Genomic DNA, 15,604 nt, shown 5'->3' on the forward strand with positions numbered 1-15,604 from the left:
GTGTAGATAAACACATGCTGTATGCATATATACAGTGTCTATACATTATATACAGTATATATATGTGTATAATACATTAAATACATTATGCATATGTGTACACATAAGTACATTGCAAATATATTGTATGTAAATTATATACATACAAATGTTAAAATTCAGAATAAATGCTAGTTTTTAGCCTATTGAAAAAGGGACTGTGTTTTAGTATAAAAAATGGAAAACCTTCACTTTCATTATGTACCATGCTGTATTCCTTAACATTGGCATTTGCTGTTGTTTTTTTTTTTAAAAACAAATAATTTCAGAAGGATGGATGGATGGAGAAAGAGAGAGAGAGAGAGAAGAAGTCCAAATTACCAACAGCCTAGCGGCCACAATCTCTCTCTTGGCTCTGCTATCATACCAGTGGTTATTTCTCTCTACTCAGCCACCCCCAGACTAAGCAATAAACTTCACCACCAGAACATTATCAAGCAAGAGAAAACTACATCATTTGTTTTAAACAGCATAAAAAAGAAGACCAACAGTGAGCTATAGGTTTATTTTATTTTATTTTACTTTACTTTATTTTACTTTGAGAGGGAAGAGGGGAGGGAAGGAGAAAGAAGAGAAATCTATATACTGGTTTATGCTCAGGAACTAGGAACTCAGCCCACATCTCTCATGTCTGCAAGGGCCCACCTACTTGAGCCACCACCTGCAGCTGTTTCCGGAGGGCACATTAGCAGAAAACTGTAGTCAGGAGCCCAGCTGGCATCTGAACCCAGTCAACACGGTGATGTGCACCAGGCTGGCTTCTTAATCACTGAATCAAACACCTGTCCTGACCTTTGTCAGTCTTGATACTCCAGCAATGAAAAAAACAACAGAAAGTCAAAGTGTGGGCAAATGTTCAGTTTCTTTCTATTCATTTCATCACAAAGTTACCTGAATACATCCATGGTCCTTCTCTCCAAACTGGACCCTCATTTTTTTTCCCCCATGAATCCAAAATTTTATCCCTAAGGGGCTTACTCTTCTATGCAGAGGGAGATGACATCATCTGTGACCATCCTATGTTTTGTAGAACAGTAATAACCACATGGATGGCTGCCTGGGACCTGCCCATTGTATGGTAACAAATCCACGTCCTACTGTCAATTGCCATATACACTCTCCTGGCCCCCTCCTCTTGCCTGCCAACCGGGAGCACAAGGTGCCAGTCTTCACCTCCACTGTTTCCTTGAGAATCACTACAGTCCTAGGGACCAACATTGTGACACAGCAGGTTAAGCTGTGATCTGCAACACCACCACCCGAGACGGCACTCTCTCTCTCTCTCTCATTCATTCTCTCACTCACTCTCACTCTCTCACCTTCATTTTCTTTTTTTTTTTAAGATTGATTTAATTTTATTGCAAAAGGCAGATAGACAAAGAGGAAGATCTTCCATCTGTTGATTCATACCTCAAGCAGCCGCAACAGCCAGAGCTCAGCCAATCCAAAGCCAGGAGCCAGGAGCTCTTGTGGGTCTCCTACATGAGTGCAGGGTCCCAAGGCTTTGGGTCACCCTTGACTGCATTCCCAGGCCACAAGCAGGGAGCCGGATGGGAAACAGGGCCGCCGGGACTAGAACCAGTGACCATATGGGATCCCAGCACAAGCAAGGCGAGGACTTTAACCACTACGCTATCGCCGAGCCCAACTCACCTTCATTTTCAAACAAATATATTTTTTTAGAATTTTATATAAAATACAAATTAAAAAAACAAGCATTACTGTCCTTGGTTGAGTCAGGATCTGTAATCAGATGAGTTCAATTGAACTGTGTCTTACACATCTCACTTTTCTTGTCTGAAACAAGAGAGTAATTAGAGTGATGAATGTCTTCACAAAATTTTGTGCAGGACTAAAAGAAACAACACATATAAAATGCAGAACACAAAGCCTGGGGCAAGGCAGGTGCTCGCTGAAAGTTAAACGGCATTATTATTTGATCCTAAATCTCCAGACAGGCAGAGTCCACATTTGTGCTATCTAAAAAGTAATGCCTCCAACCCAATCTATAATAACATATCATTTTCTTAGTAAACAATCCATTTTTACCCTAAAGTGATTCTCTTCACATCACGCAACTTTCAAGGCTACATTTATTCAGTGAAGTGCAGATCAGGCATACATGGGATCCTATCCAGAAAATCAGGGTTGGAAATTATTTTAAAGGTTCAGAAAGCAAGTAAAAATGAAAGAAAAACAGTCATGTTTCTGAGTCGCCTAACAAAATACAATCAAACCCCCAAGATTCAGCCTAATGATCCAGGAATGAGGGAATGTCGCAGGATGCTTCTGAGAGGGTCTGACCTGGACTCGTAACGTGCTCCTGGCTTTCGATGTGAGCCTGATCACCTCCCTGTCCAGGAAGTTAAAGCACAAAAGTTGCCTGTAGTCCCAGGTACAACTCCAACAGGCTCCAGCACAGAAACACACTGCTCACCAAGTCATACTACCTGGATGTTTTTTTACTGTCTAGTGAGAATAGGGAAAATAGACTATATTTGATCTAACAGAATACATTTGAAGAAGTGTTAAATATGTATAATGATCTGTTTGAAATCTATTCTTTTGCTACTAATTAATAATTTGGTGCATTCCAAACTATGATTTTGAAGTAGCAATTATACAGGTTATTACAAAGTTTGGAGATTTCTACAGTTACTAAAAATTCTAAGCTGTTCAGCTATACAAGCAACTCTTTGCATACACTTTTATCAACAGAAATTACATTCCTAGGAATCACTATCAAAGACATAAGAGACCAGTCATGACAGAAAACATATTAAATAATTTATGCATTCCAAATTTACTTTAAAATCATTACTTCCTGTATATTACCTTGGCTATTTTTTAAAGTAGATTTTAAGTAAAGGATTCCTAGCTTACAAAAAGTGACACAGCAATAAAAAAATTAATTCAAGAAATATTCTAGGTCTCTGTTCTATATAAGAAGCTATGAAGTTCGGGCAGGCGCAATGGTGTGACAAGCTAATTCTCTACCTGCTAGCGCCAGCACCCCATATGGGTTCCAAATTGTGTCCCAGCTGCTTCACTTCCAGTCCAGCTCCCTGCATATGGCCTGGGAGAGCAATGGAGGATGGCCCAAGTCCCTGGGCCCTGGCACCCACGTGGGAGAATCGGAACAAACTCCTAGGTGGATCATCTCAGCTCCAGCCATTGTGGTCATGTGCAGAATGTATCTGCAATGGGTGATTTTTCCCTCTCTGGAATTCTGCCTTTCCAGTAAAAATAATATTAAAAAAAATCAAAGGTTAGAGGTATAAATCCAGTGAGATTTTCAAATTCTGCTCTCTTATAGCAGAAATGATAACTAATTTTTCAGGTGCTCGCTATGACAAAAATAATGTGCTCCGGAATGGGCATTTGTCCCCTGTGTCTGGCTGCTTCACTAGCACAATGTCACATCCATGTTGTCCCAAATGGCAGAGCCTTATTTCCTTAAGAATTAACTACATATATGTGCACATGCATGCACTACACATGGTAGTCAAAACTGCATAGAAATGTGCATTAGGAAAAATGTATATGTTTAAAATATTTTGTATTGAAATAGATATATTTTGAAATTCTTTCAGAACATACATATATGTGTATAAAGACAACATGCTGCTGACCTTAAGCATGTGTGATGCTAATTTAAAAATAATTTTTATCAATAAATAAAAATGGAATAATGATAGCTTTAGAGGAAAAACAATGACATATTGAGCTATTTGCTCTATGCAGAACAGAACTAAAATGGGTGGAACCAATTCAAATAATCGCGACATTCACTCTTTAGAGAGCACCCTCTGAGGATTAAGTGTGATCAATAATCACTACTTCATCCCAACAAGAGAGCACTACGTAACATTTATAACGGAAGAACTGAACTTCAGAGACATTAGGGGGAGGTGCTTGCTAGGTGAGACTTCTGCTACCCCAGACAACTGCTTCCACTTTCCCAAAAGCTAGTCTGAACTACTCACTCCAAACTGGAATCCCTAATTACTACACACAATATTTGGTATTTCTGTGGTAATGTATGACTCGTAAAACAAGTTCTCATGTTAAAATCATTTCTATCAGCTACAATATATAAATTGTGACAAATATGATGCATTTTTTAAGAATGCAAAAACAGATTGAGGATAAAAAAAGACGTGTCATTTTGTGTCTTAGAAGTCATGGAAGTTTTAAAAAATTGAAAGAATCAAGACAAGAAAAGTTAACAAACCAGAAATCCTCTTTTTCTGCTCCCCCCATGACTGCTGATATACTGGCAGGTTCTACGTAATGACAGCTCCTGTGAAGTCTTTCTTGAAAGAACACTATTGCAACCTGACTCATAGACTGTTTTAAACAGTAAGCTCCACTTAATTAGCAATGAAAACAAAGCTGATTTAGAAGAAAGGCACAATTCTAAGTCTTGCAGAAATAAATCAATCTGACCTGTTATTTCTTGGAAAATGATTCAGTCTTTAATTTCTATTCTTTCCACTTCAAATATACTATTAAGTATTTAAAAGGCTCCATACCATGAACCATGCATAAATCACAGTGATTTGATGTAGTTACAGTTTTAAACCACAAATGTATCCTAAACAAGACTGCATCAAAAACCAGGTAAAACTGTGATCTTCAGTCTGCTTAAAATACAAAGCTAAACCCCTTGGAAAGCATTGTGCCCTTGGAAGCAATCTATTAATTCACAGTTAAAACACCAAAACAAACAAGGAGGAGGCAGGTGTTGGGCCAGAGTACATTTCAGATGTAATTCCCTTCCAATCCTAGTGCTCAGTAACTTAAATAGATCACCTTGAAAATTTTTCTTAAAGTCTCATCCTTTCAGCCTTACCAACAACTTTTCAGAATCACCTGTAAACCTCTTCAGTCTCCACAAGTCAATATGATATGAATCATTGCCAATTCCACTCCCTAATAGGTTTAGTCTCTCCTTGGGCAAAGGACACTTTCCTTCACATAGTGAGAGGATGAGGCCACAGATCCTGAAACTTCCCATCGGTCTCCACAGTTCCACTCAACTGTTGTCTATTTCAATGGTGTCTTAACTTAACCATATTTCCCTATATGCAAAAAAGTCTGCACAAGAGCAAAGCAATTCATCTTATTACCATTATCCTACCACCATCATCATTAACCTCACCAAAATTGTTTAAACAGTTCAATTTTTTTAAAAAGATGAAAACGAAGGTGTTAAAGAACAAATGACTCAAAACTACGAGCACAGGTGTTTTCCTGCATTGTGAGAATCACATGAGAAATTTCAGTGCAGATATTCCCCCCAAAAAATCACAATCACATTCTCAAAAGAACAAACTCTAAGTAGTCATATAACATAACACTCTTTCTTCTCTTACATAAAAAGTGAGAGGGAGAAAAGCTCATTGTAGAGACACAGTACCACAGAGAAGTTGTGCTTGGAGGAGCCGATCCCACCACTGAGACTGTGCTGAAAGAGGTAGAAGCTCAGAACTCCCTGGAACCTCAGATGACTTGGTTCCAGAAGAGCAGAACATCAGTGTCTTGCAATGATAGTTTTCTGTCAGAAGAACTTGTAAAGCTGCAGACTGAGGTGGAGGTGGAGGTGATGGTGGCGTAGAAGCGTAGTAGAAGGAGCAGGACAGGAAAGCACAAAATAGCCTCCACCACCATTGCCATGACAAACCTAAATCCATTATAACCAATTATAATTCGTGGTCTACAATATTTTTCACTTCAAGATGGCTTTTTATCCTTCGTATAGCTACTTTTCTATGAAGAAAATGCTAGAAGGAAAATGAAATCACCCTTATTCAGAACTCTACTAACAACACCTGTTGGCATGCATTTGGGGAGAAAGGTACTCTCCATCACTGTTGATGGGAGTGCAGGCTAATACAGCCACTGTGGAAGTTAGTTTGGAGAGTACTAAGGGAACTGAAAATTGATCTGCCATATGACCCAGCTATCCCATTTCTGAGGATATATCCAAAGGAAATCAAATCTGCATATGAAAAAGAGATCTATAATCCTATATTTCCAGCAGCACAACCTGCAATAGCAAAGAAATGGAAACAACCCAGATATCCATCAAAAGAGGAGTGGATAAAGAAACCAGGGGCACATTTATTCTGCGGAATACTACTCAGCCATTAAAAAGAATGAAATTCTAGCATTCAAAACCAAATGGTCCCAACTAGAGATCACTATGCTCAGTGAAATAAGTCTATCCCAAAAGGATAAACATCATATGTTCTCTCTGATATAAGGCAACCTTCATGCAAAATACAAGATCAATAGATATATATGTAAACTTGCATGTACATACAGTCACCTAGAGGAACTATACAATACAGACCATTATATAAAGATGTGAAGATTCAGTGCAGTATGCATCTCTACGTCCAAATCAAAGATAGACTCCCAAAGAAACCATTAAATGCATCTTGACAATAGAATGCTAGACTCTGCCATTCTGCATATCCACAATGTCAGGATATATTGGGGTCCCCGGGGTCTCCCGTACCTGCGAAGAAATCACCCGACACTCCAGGCTCTGTTTCAAGAGCCACTTTACTTCCAACCAATCTTTCTTCGTCTTCGTCGTGGTCGTGGTCGTCGTCTGTCCCATCCGTCCGTCCTCTGTAGCTCCCTGTAGCTCTCTCTCGCTTGCCTACAGCGGACTGCTTATATATCCTTTTTTCCCTTGGGTCCACTGGGTGCTACCTGATTGGCCAGGCCCTGGAGAGGAGGCAAATTTGCCTAACCTGCTGGCAAGACCAGCTCTCCTCTCTCCACTTTGCAGAGCAGCTGCCGGTCCTGGGTTATTGGCCACAGCTGCCACTGCGGGGCTTTCTTCAGCAACCCGCTCCCCACAAGGATACACTGAAATAGCAGACGATGGACTTACAACTGTTTTCTAAAGGACTGTATTATTGTAATAAAATAGGGAAAATGGAGGTGGAAGGAGAGATGGAAGGAGGGGAGGGGCAATTCCAGAGCCTTTGGAACTATATCATAAAATAGATTATTTTTTTTAAAAGACGAAAATTCATAACTTGTAAAGAAGTGGGGGAAAATGAATTGCTGGTGTCTATGTCTGGAATCACTCTTAGTGTCATGTGGAGTTGTGGCTTAAGGTATGCCATTGAGAGGAGGACCAAGCACAGTTTTCAAATGTTGAAGTTCACCTGTGCAAGGTGTTTTTAATGCATGTACAGCCCGTGTCAGGTATGTGTGAAACTATAATCAATGATGAACAACCAAAGCTCCTCCCGGAATGCTGGCCCCTCCTCCCCAGAACTATGGATGAAGCAAACACTTACTGCTTGGCGGAATGACTGAAATACACTACCCTTTCTGGTCAAGCCAGCACCTAGAAGGCCCTGGATTCCTGGTGATATTAACACAAGGCCTTTCGCCTGCTATGCTATGTGCAGTTTCACAACAGCCCTGAAGGAATGCTATTGTACTGGCCTACCTAAGACTACCAGATGCAGGTTCACCTGGGCTCATGAGTCATAAAATGAAAGCAGCACTTCAGGGCAAATCTATCCTCTTGCACAGAGTAAAGTCATCTTGAAACAAAGTATTAAGAGTTGGTAGATCCACAACACTCTTTTTCCACTCAGTGTAGCATACAGAAGGTTGTAACACGGATTTGTAAAATGATGTTTTCATTTTACAAATAAGAGATAACTATTGTAGAAAAATCAAAACACAGACACATAAAAAGAATAAAATTGATCAATAATCCTATCCTATCATTCATAGTGACATTGGTGTTTTCTAGTACATATTCTAGCACACATTAAATATATTCCCTCTCCTCTCTCTCTCTCCCTCCCTCACTCCCTCTCTCCTTCCCTCCCTTCATCTCCCTCCCTTTCTCTCTTTCTCTGTCTGTCTCTCTCTCTCTCACACACACACACAGTGTGAACACAAAGCCTTTTCTGTCATAATGTCCCGCATACAAAGATTCGAACAACTGTGGATCAAAATATTTGAAAACTAATTGCCTCAATACTAAACATGAAAAGATTTTTTCTTAACATTATTCCCAAATAATATAGTATAACAACTGTTCACATACAATTTACATTGCATTAAGTATGTTACTTTTAATATACAGTAGCATCCTCAGAGGTTACACACAAATATAGCCCTGTTGTAAATGAGGGACTTGAGTTCCTAGGATTTTGGCATAGCAGGATGAGTCCTCTTCAGATATCAAGCAACAACTCCATATTTTGTGTACATACTTGTATTTGTTTATTTTGATACACACATATACACACAACGTAAATGAAAGTTTTACAAAAAATGAGTTTGAATCAAACTCTTATGCTTGCATTGTATTCAGAAAAGGTGAACACACATATACAAAGAAGTGTTTTAAAAGCAATAGCTCTTACTTGGGGCACTTAACCATCCATGCGTTTCTAGGAAAATAAAACCTAAGAGAGAGATGATGACACCCTTACTTGGTTCAGAAGAAGATATGGGAGTAAAAACAGGGGAGAGCAGAAGGACATCTTGCCCCAAAATTGAACATTAATTCTTAGAAGCCAAAGTTTCCACCTATTTTTTAAAACATCCTTTCATAAATATTTCATAGAATTAAAATCAGGGGAAAAAAATCAAGATAACTGCAAACCCAGTGTTAGAGTCCAAACGCTGGGTAAGTAACCATTAGCTAAGGTTCTCTCCAAATCAAAGTCAGTGTATTTTCCTCTATACAAGTTGACTACAGAGAACAACGTTTATGTTGATTTAATATCACTCCCATGTTAAACTTCCAAAATAAGAATATGGTACTCTCATCCTGGAAAATGAATAAAGTATTACTCAGTCTCAGGAGAGAAAAGAAGCTTATTGCTAATGACTCAGAGAAGATAGGTAAGTAATAAGAATATTTTTGAAATGGAGCACAAATACTCATTATTCTAAAATACCATATCCTGCTACCATGCACTGAGCAAGCAGAGTTGAGCATGGACTTAACATCAATAAAGTGCAATATGGTAACAATGAAGCAGCTCTCCCTTCACAGGCTGTGAGTAGACACCAACTTAAACTCTTGTCCACAAATCCTACTAGCACAATCCAGAGCACTATACTTGTGCCCTCATCTGAAACAGAGCTTTCTGTCCTGAGATACCTCCTGGTCCCTCTAGACTTCTTTAAGGTAGGACTTCATCTTCCAGGGCTTCATGTATTCACAAAAAAACACCTTTCACGTGTATCCAAGCTGAATCCTGAATTGCATTTGGGGGTCTATGAATGATATATTTTTGCATTTAATCTAACAGTAAAATAGTATGCTCATCCAATCAATAGCCATTATAAGTTCATATATATGTAAGCTCCTAAGCTCGACAAGCTAACCCTGTCAAGGGAAGAGGATGTAGGTAATGTGAACACGGGGGTATCTCAATGCACACAGAGTACACTCGCACTAGGAAAGGTGACATGAGGAGAAACAAAAAATTGAGACACAAGGGTGAGGAGCAGACTGGCTGCCAGGAGCTTGAGACTTAGAAGAGCAATCTGAATGTTATAATTCAGGAAAACATGCAATGCGGGAGAAAAGCATCTCCTCAGTGATCATGTTACACCACCAAGGCACCGGCTAACTCTAGTGCTCAAATACAAATTGAATCATGTTCAAATGCAAGCCTTACTAGCGTTGCTAAAACACCAAAGGAGCAAAATAATTATAAGTTTTGATGATATTAAAAACCATAATTTATCTTCCAAAATGTATAAGGACAGTACTATGGATCGTACATCATGAGCTACTCTAAGCAGTAATGGCATTTTTCTGAACCAAAATTACATTTAGATTTCAGCCACAAATAATCCATGTTTATCAACATGATCCAGCCATTTATCTTGGATAATGATTTAAGAACTTTCTCCTCATTCACTCTGTTCTTATTGAGAAGTACAAGTGAATTAGATGTAAAAAATGCTCATTTGGCCAAAATTTTAAATCCGTAAATTGTTTCTCAAAGAAAACACAGCAAATGCCTATTACCGCAAAAAAAAAATTATACTTTAATAATTAAATTGTTTTTGTTCCTTTCCTTCTTAGCATCTAAAAAAACAAAAATGTTTATTTCTAATAAGGGAACACAGAAATATGAGAAAAATCGTGAGTATTTTTCTCACTTTATTGTTTCTCAACTAAGACATACATATCTTTGAAGAAAACAAATCAAGTTTGAGAATCAGTATAATAGCGTGAAAAAGTTGTGCAAAGTTGATGGAAGACTGAAATAAACTTTTCTTGCATGCAGTTTTTCAGCCAAGTAGCCAAGCAGGCAAGTTGCAATACAACCAGAATACATACTACCAAAACAGCACAGTACTCAATTCAGAAATAACCAGTCTGCTTCTGAAAACATATTGTCCTCTGAATGAGAATCAGAAAAACACACCATTCTCTTCTAAGGGGTTTAAAGACAGCTGCAGATTGAAATTTGGCAGGACTGGGTCACAGACCAACACTGGAAGATTTTGTAAGAACAGTGTTTGCAATAATTTTGAGGCCTCATTGGTGCCATTTGAAAATGTTCCCATTAGAGCCTACCTATAATTTTTATGGGAAATTATTGCCACTCATAAACAGGGCTTTCTAATGGAACTGTTGATGAGCTTAACCACTATATACAGCCACAAACTACCACTTTAATGGAAATAGCCGATGCCATTGACCAGGCCAGTTCCACTTAGTAGGGAAATTGAAAATTAAATTTCAATCAGATGAACAAAAAGTGAAGAAGAATGCTTGAAGTAGTAGCATGAAAAATACCAGTGATTAAAAACATTTGGAACCTTTACTTACTCTTCAAAGGCATTTGTTGCCATGGTTTTTAAAGACCTCTGAAAGCTTCAGCTGTGTCCACAAAAGCTGCCAAGAAATAGGGGTTCTATATTGATTTTGTCAGAGGCATTTTGTCTTAATTATCTCCAAGATAAAGATCATTTGGCCAAAAGGGAGAAGGAAACATTGTCATATTATAAGGTAGGAAGACTGTGCCTTTCAGCCCTCCCTGAAATGCACACAAGCATGTGTACACACAAGAGTCTCATTTTATTCTATAACACTAAAAAGAAACAGAAACCTGGGGCCTGTTAGAGTGTGGGGAGTTAAGCTGCCATGTGTAGTACCAGCTTCTTATGTGAATACCAATTCAAGTCCCTGCTGCTCCATTTCCATTCCACTCCCGGCTAATACAAGTTGGAAGACCTTGGAAGATAGTCCAAGTCCTTGGGCCCCTGTACCCACCTGAGAGAGCAGGAAAGAGTTCCTGGCTCCAGCCATTGCTCCATTTGATGAGTGAACCAGTGAACAGAACACTTCTCTGTCTCTCCTTTTCTGCAACTCTTCCAAATAACAACAAAAACGAGAGTGACTTTATCCGGACACTGCTATCATGGAGCGCACTCTCAGGTTGAATGAAACTTTCCAGACTTGAGTTCCCTGGTATGTCTCTTTATCAAAGAGAACCAACAGCCAAACGTCTAATAAAGTTATCATAACCTGGGGAAAACAGCTTCCTTTTAAAAAGGCTCATTATAAATATTTTCATTTGAAAACTACATAAGTAGTGGGGTGGCATCTAGGGCTAAGTCATGGATTAAGACTCACTGTATCCCACACTGGAATATCTAAGTTCGCTTCTCAGCTCCAGCTGAAGATGCCAGCTTCCTGCTAACACAGACCCTGGTATGCAGCAGGTGAAGTCATTAAGAAGTTCAGGTAATTCAGTTCCTGTCACTCAATGGATTGTCTTCATTCCTGGATCTCATTTGGCCCAGCCACGGTAGGCAGTTTAGAGTGGACAAGTAGTTGGAAGTCTTTCCCAGACCTTCTCTCCCTGCCACCCATTTTCCCTCTCTCATTCTCTTCATCATTTCTGTTTCTCCCTCTCCCAAATATTTTGCCTATCAAACTTTTTTTTTACAAGAAAAACATTATGATAGTTTTGCTGTGTATGCACTCAAACATTTCTCCCCTTGGCCCTCAATAGTTTGGTTTCTCTGATGTACAAGATGCCATTACTACAAGACAGAAAGTAAAAACCAGGAGAAATAATGGACAGATCAAGCCAACTCTAGGTCAGGAAATGAGGGTATGAATTCCTGCATTAGAAACCATTTGACAAAAAAAAAGGAAAGAAAAAAATCTTTGTTCTTGTTTGAATACCATGAAAATATTTAGATTGTTCCTACAGCTGTCCATGTGTGAAGATTAATGTGTTGCCATCAACATATTCTCTTCTATATCATAAGCCCCTGCGAGTTAATTTGTGTTTTTCCTGTTAAACATGTCCCTGAGGCTACATTTCTGATCACAGGCGTGTTTCTTTCAAGGTTTTGTAATCAGGAAGTTCTGGAAGTTATTCCTCCATTACAGAGGATGTGCAGCCTTCAAGAATTATTCAAGTTATTCTCTCCATCAAGTTCCTTCTAAATTCATCACGAAAATGATCCAAATCCCCATCCCTGGAAAATCTGAAAAGTGCTGTTTGCATTTCTGTGGCAACCAGGTAATCCCGTTCTGGTATTCAGACATCACCTCAACCTCACCACTGAATTTGCTCCATCCTCCCACCCCCTGCAAATTGGCCTCCTTGATTCCACAGTTCACCCATTTCCCTGTTCATTCTCCCTCCATTTGAACCTGCTCAGCTCCCTTTTCTTGTGGACAGCCCATATTTAATCACACGAAAGCAATGTATTTTCATCATATCTTTCATCCTATTCCCTTTTTCCCATTTTTTCCCATTTTACAAATACCAAAAAGAGCAAATTTGTACGAGTAAATTAGTTCAATACTGGTCAAACTATGCTTTCATTCTGTCATTTTGCTGCCTTCTCCTGTATATGCTTCTGGCAGCTCAATCCCCATTAAGATTGTTTCATCCCATCTCTTACATACTGAGAAAATATTCGAGTGTTGCCTGAAGCCTACACATGGATCCCAACCTTCCTCTCCATCATTAGCTCGTTCATAGAGGCACTCCCAAAACATAAAGCCTTAATTATATTGTTCTCTTTAAAAAGCTCACCATCTGTTTGGAAGAGAACACACACAAATATATTCAATAGAGTAAGACAAAGCAATTTGGAGGTCCCTATAGGAAGAAAGTAAGGCATAAGCATTTGATGACAGTCATCTTTGATTATGATAGAAAAATTGTTAATATGTACATCATGAGAGATTTTTCTAGCCAGATATTCATATATGCAGAAAAGCAAGTGTTTGTGGGGTGACCACTTCAGAAACAGAAATAAAACTAGAAAAAGATTCAGAAAATCCTTGTTTAGTTGTCTAAATTTCTTCCATGGGAGATAGAAGTCATTGATGGATTTTGTGCAGAATATTGTCATGATTATTGTTTTTGCTTTAACAACAGCATTGGCTAGGCCCATCACAGTAGCCTAGCGGTTAAAGTCCTTGCCTTGCATGCACCAGGATCCCATATGAGAGCCAGTTCTAATCCCAACAGCCCTGCTTCCCATCCAGCTCCCTGCTTGTAGCCTAGGAAGGCAGCTGAGGATGGCCCAAAGCCTTGGGGCCCTGTATGTACACGTGAGACCCGGAAGAGGCTCCAGGCTCCTGACTTCGGATTGGCACAGCTCAGGCTGTTGCGGCCACTTGGGGAGTGAATCATCAGATGGAAGATCTTCCTTTCTGTCTCTCCTCCTCTCTGTATATCTGGCTTTCCAATAAAAATAAATCTTTTAAAAAAAGAACAGCACTAGCCTGGCAGTGTGCCAAATGTCCTCATGATAGAAAAACAAGTGAAGCAAATGACATATGTAATGTACAAATGACAAAGCAAACAGAAACACCAAATCGTGGCAATGGCCCTGGCAAAAGAGAATGGGGCTGATCTTCATAATGAGAATGATTGGAAATACAAGAGATATCCAAAAGGTTTATAAAGAATGGAATTAAAAGATAAGTTTATGTTGATACAAAAGTATTTACTTTCTTCATGTTATGTACTCCTTATGAACCTTCTGAGGAGCTTTTGTACATAGAAGAAGGCAAGGACTGGGTCCAGTGCAGTAGCCTAGTGGCTAAAGTCCTCGCCTTGCACATGCCGGGATACCATATGGGCACCTGTTCTAATCCTGGCAGACTTGTTTCTCTTCCAGCTCCCTGCCTGTGGCCTCAGAAAGCAGGCGCTGGCTATTGTGGCTGCCTGGGGAGTGAACAGTAGATGGGAGATCTTCCTCTCTGTCTCCCCTTCTCTCTGTATATCTGACTTTCTAATAAAAATAAATAATAAATAAATCCTTTAAAAGAAGGCAAGAACTGCATAAGGCAAAGGCAGAGCAAAGGCTGCAAAGTGTAATGATGGACACAACTAACCCCAAGTCATGAAGTGTGGAACCCAGATGGGGTAGTGTCCAGAATACACAAAGAAAATAACCCAATAACCATTAAAAAAAGCCAACAAACTGTATTTAAAATGGGCAATAAGTTTAGACATTCCTTAAAAGAACAATTACAAATGGCCAATAGATACATGAAAACTGTTAAGCTGGGAGCCTAGGACCCCAACTGGATCTTCAGTGTGGGTAACAGGGTCCCAAGGAATTGGACACCTTCCACTGCTTTCTCAAGTACATTCACAGAGACTGGGTTGGAAGTTAAGCATCCAGGAGTCTATCCAACACTCATCTGGGAGGTTGGCGTTGTCAGAGGCTGCTTAACCCACTGTGCCACAATGTCAGCCCCCAAACAATATTGTTTGAAATTAAGCAGATCAGTCACACGAAGACATATAGTGTGTGTTCTCATGAATACATGAATATACGATGCTGTAAACATGATTGTGTTTACCAGAGGCATAGGGAAAGGTTGGCCAATGGGTACTAAGCAACAGTGGGATGGAAGAAATTCTGGTGCTGCACTGCATATTTCTGTGTATTTCAAACAAAACCAAAAAAAAAGTAATCATTTTAAGATTTTCAACGCCAAAAAGGGATAAATATGTTACTAGTTTAATAAGTTTAGCTTTAATTGAACACTGATAAATGTATTGAAGCATCATGGGATACCCCATAAATATAATTTTATGTCAATTGTAGGGGGATATAAAAGTAATAAAGGCAAGCTAAGGAAATACTTTTCAACCTCGGGGCACTAGTTTACAGAATTACTCTTGGAAAGATAAATGAGGAAGACCTATGGAAAGCAAATGTGGGCAAAGACCTGAAGCACGGAAGCTATCCATCAGAGACCTGGAGGCTTTAAGCCAGAGAAGACCGCAGGTGTGCAGTTACTAATGAAGGAGCATCCAAGTTTCTTGGAAAAAGAGAAACATCGGAGTATTTTTTATGGGAGTGAATGATGGGGAGGGGCTTGGTAAAGTAAGCAGGGGTAGTAATACGTAGAATGTTTTAAGTCATAGAAAAGAAATGGTACTCTAAGTATATTGGGGATTTCAAGTTTCAGAGAATGTGATCTGGCTGATAGTACTCTATATTGAGGATTTCAAGCTTCACAGATTATGGTTTGATGGACAGATCTAAAAGGCCT

The 15,604-nt window shown here is 39.3% G+C and overlaps 1 protein-coding gene across 2 annotated transcripts in view; it reads right to left on the reverse strand.

Moving 5' to 3' along the window:
• The window catches only part of ESR1 (estrogen receptor 1), a 358,224-nt gene that overhangs the window by 180,643 nt on the left and 161,977 nt on the right, over window positions 1–15,604 (reverse strand). The window lies entirely within an intron of this gene.

This window comes from Ochotona princeps, chromosome 1 (genome assembly GCF_030435755.1).
Source record: "Ochotona princeps isolate mOchPri1 chromosome 1, mOchPri1.hap1, whole genome shotgun sequence".
Lineage (NCBI taxonomy): Eukaryota > Metazoa > Chordata > Mammalia > Lagomorpha > Ochotonidae > Ochotona > Ochotona princeps.